Genomic DNA, 2,881 nt, shown 5'->3' with positions numbered 1-2,881 from the left:
ATTGTTTTAAAAAGTGTATATGGTAAATATTTTCTCGATGTGTATTCGTTGAAAATAAATATAATAAATATGAATTTAAGGATACTGTAGTATCGCACAGATAAAATTGTCTGAGTTAATTAGTGATGCACACGTTAAGGAAGATATGGAAACAATGGTTTCCAGGAAAGACAGAAAGCCGTGACGAATGGGCAGCGTGGACCCCGTGTTCAGGTTCGATGCACACAGGAAGTCCATTACGCACGTTCTGCGCAAGATCCTGCCGCGCACACGGACACACGGCGCACGTACCGTGTACTTAGGGCTGAATGAAGTTCGAGGCCCTCGGGTAATACGTAATTACTTAGAAACTATTGTGCACGTCGCTTGGTAATATCGACACGCATAACCATCGGCGAGGGAATCACCGTTTTCGATGAAAACACAACGTGAATAAGAAGAGACTATCCTGGTGCAATGCTAATATCGTTTTTTAATTACTTTTTTAATTAACGAGGGTTTCGATCAAGAATCTTCCCTTCTACGATTAACAATTGTTATCCTCGTTATTAAATCGTTAATACTGGTACAAAACCCAATTCCAACTTTCATCGAACACGAATGTCATTATAATTTGCTTTATTTTGTGGAGATATTTATTAATTCCGCCAATTTGGTCAATTTTCTGGTTATTATTTGCCAATTGACGCGACGTCTACGTCTTTCGAATTACAGTCACGTGACCGTCCAAGTATTAAAATGGTGGTTTCGATCAAGCATTTTCCTTTCTGCGATTAACAATTGTTATCCTCGTTATTAAACCGTTAATACTGGTACAAAACCTAGCTTCAACTTTTATCTACCACGAATACTATTTTAATTCGTTTTATTTTGTGGAGATATTTATTAATTCCGCCAATTTGGTCAATTTTCTGGTTATTATTTGCCAATTGACGCGACGTCTACGTCTTTCGAATTACAGTCACGTGACCGTCCACGTGTTAAGATGGCGGTCACGTTGGAAATCTCGCCCGCCTCGATTTTAAATCTCGAGGAATAACTTAAGCATTCCGTGGAGGGAGCTTGCCCGGTGGTTCGTTTGTTATTGTATGACGGTGCGCACGCGAGGGTTACACCAGCTCGCTGTCATTTAGTCCCATGACTCACCCAGACAGGTTACCCTACCTAACCACCGGCTCTTCCACTATTGTGCCGAGGGTCTTTAAACTCGCTGGCCACGTGCAACGCGAGGTGTCTTCGTACCAGACCGTGAGAAGTCCGCTATCACCAGGAACACATCCGTTTCTTTATCATTAAGCTAGATAAAGACCTATTCGTCTAGATCAGAGTTCGGTCTGGTGTACCTCAAACCATTTTTTTTCCATTCAGGGAAAAATAAGACGTTCTCATTTGCTCCGATTGCGCAAAATTCATACTTTTAACAAAACAACAATCTGTTGATCGAGTAGGGGTGATACTCACCTCACCACCACTTCGGGGCAAACCTTGTTCTGCATGCTCTTCAGCATCTGGCGCCTCAGCCTCACGAACCACGCGCTGGTGCACTTAGGGCTGCAGTAATCCAACGACGCACTGTCCACTGTCGCGTTGTCCGCGACATCACCGTGATTCACTATTACCCAATCCAAATTTGGAAACACTGGCAGCTCTTCGACGCCGACAGTGATCCATGGTTGAACGGAATTCCTGGAGAATCCTTGGGAAAGGTTGGCGCTCTCAGGGTGCTCCTTACCCGATCGAACCGAATTTCCCGGGCAGAGATCGGGCTCGTCGTCGGTCATTATCGATATATTACGATTCTCTAAGTACTTTTCTCTGTAGATGATCGAATCCACTGGTTTCTCTTTATCTGGAACCTTTTCGAAATTCGAGGTGACTGCACGTCTTCTTCGACGACGCCTCAGCTTCGCCAATCCGGTTAACATCGCTCCTGATTGGAGCAATTAACGTGCACGCGATCACCACACGACTTTGCCATGTATCAGTCCTTTAAATGTTTATTTGAATCGTTATTCAATGTGACACATTGCCTGTTTGTACAGCACAGAAGTGTTGCATTAGCAGACGAGTTCGATGGACATGTGCTTGTTTATGCTATCGACAAAGCAACGGCGCCCCATGTGCGCCTGGCACAGGAAAGAGCGAAACTGAGGAAAGACTGTAAATATTCACAGAGTGAGACGGCGATAGGTGACTATGAGCCCATGACCACAGGGAAGGGGCACCAGAGATTGTCCCTCGTGTGTCTCATGCAGAAATCCCCCATTCGACGTCAGTTCTGTTTTTTATTACGATTAGCATGAATGAACGAGGAAGTATCCAAACATAAATATATCTAACGAGCTGTTATTACTTGCTGGAATTACTTGACAAGATTGTTGGCAGACTTTTCCTGATAGTAATGTAGAACATATCTAATGTTTTATCCTTTTTAATAAGGAAGAATTGGAGAAAATGTCTTAGGAGTGGGAATGATTTAATTAAGTTTTTAGAAGTAGTCGTCTGGCCTTAATAAACCAAGCCAAATGTTTATTTTGACTGTACTTGTATATTTGGATATTTCTGTGTGGCTATATTTCTGTGTTCTGTGTTACTATATTTCTGTGTTTTTATGTTACAGTGTTTCTATATTTCTATATCTTTATATTTTTATATTTCTATATTGCTATATTTCTATATTTCTATATTTTTATATTTTTATATTTCTGTATTTTTATATTTTTATATTTTTATATTTCAATATTGCTATACTGCTATATATTACTGCATTTCTATTATACATTTCTATATTTCTATATTTCTGTATTTCTGTATTTCTGTATTTCTGTATTTCCATATTTCTATATTTCTATATTTTTATATTTCTATATTGCTATATTGC

At 40.2% G+C, this 2,881-nt stretch overlaps 1 protein-coding gene across 3 annotated transcripts in view; it reads right to left on the bottom strand.

The window, feature by feature from the left end:
* LOC128879458 (protein unc-13 homolog 4B-like) overlaps positions 1-2,881 on the bottom strand; it is a 32,904-nt gene that overhangs the window by 28,349 nt on the left and 1,674 nt on the right. The window lies entirely within an intron of this gene.

This window comes from Hylaeus volcanicus, chromosome 7 (genome assembly GCF_026283585.1).
Source record: "Hylaeus volcanicus isolate JK05 chromosome 7, UHH_iyHylVolc1.0_haploid, whole genome shotgun sequence".
Taxonomy (NCBI): domain Eukaryota; kingdom Metazoa; phylum Arthropoda; class Insecta; order Hymenoptera; family Colletidae; genus Hylaeus; species Hylaeus volcanicus.
The sequence above is the reverse complement of the archived record's forward strand: the minus strand, read 5'-3'. Positions and strand labels throughout refer to the sequence as shown.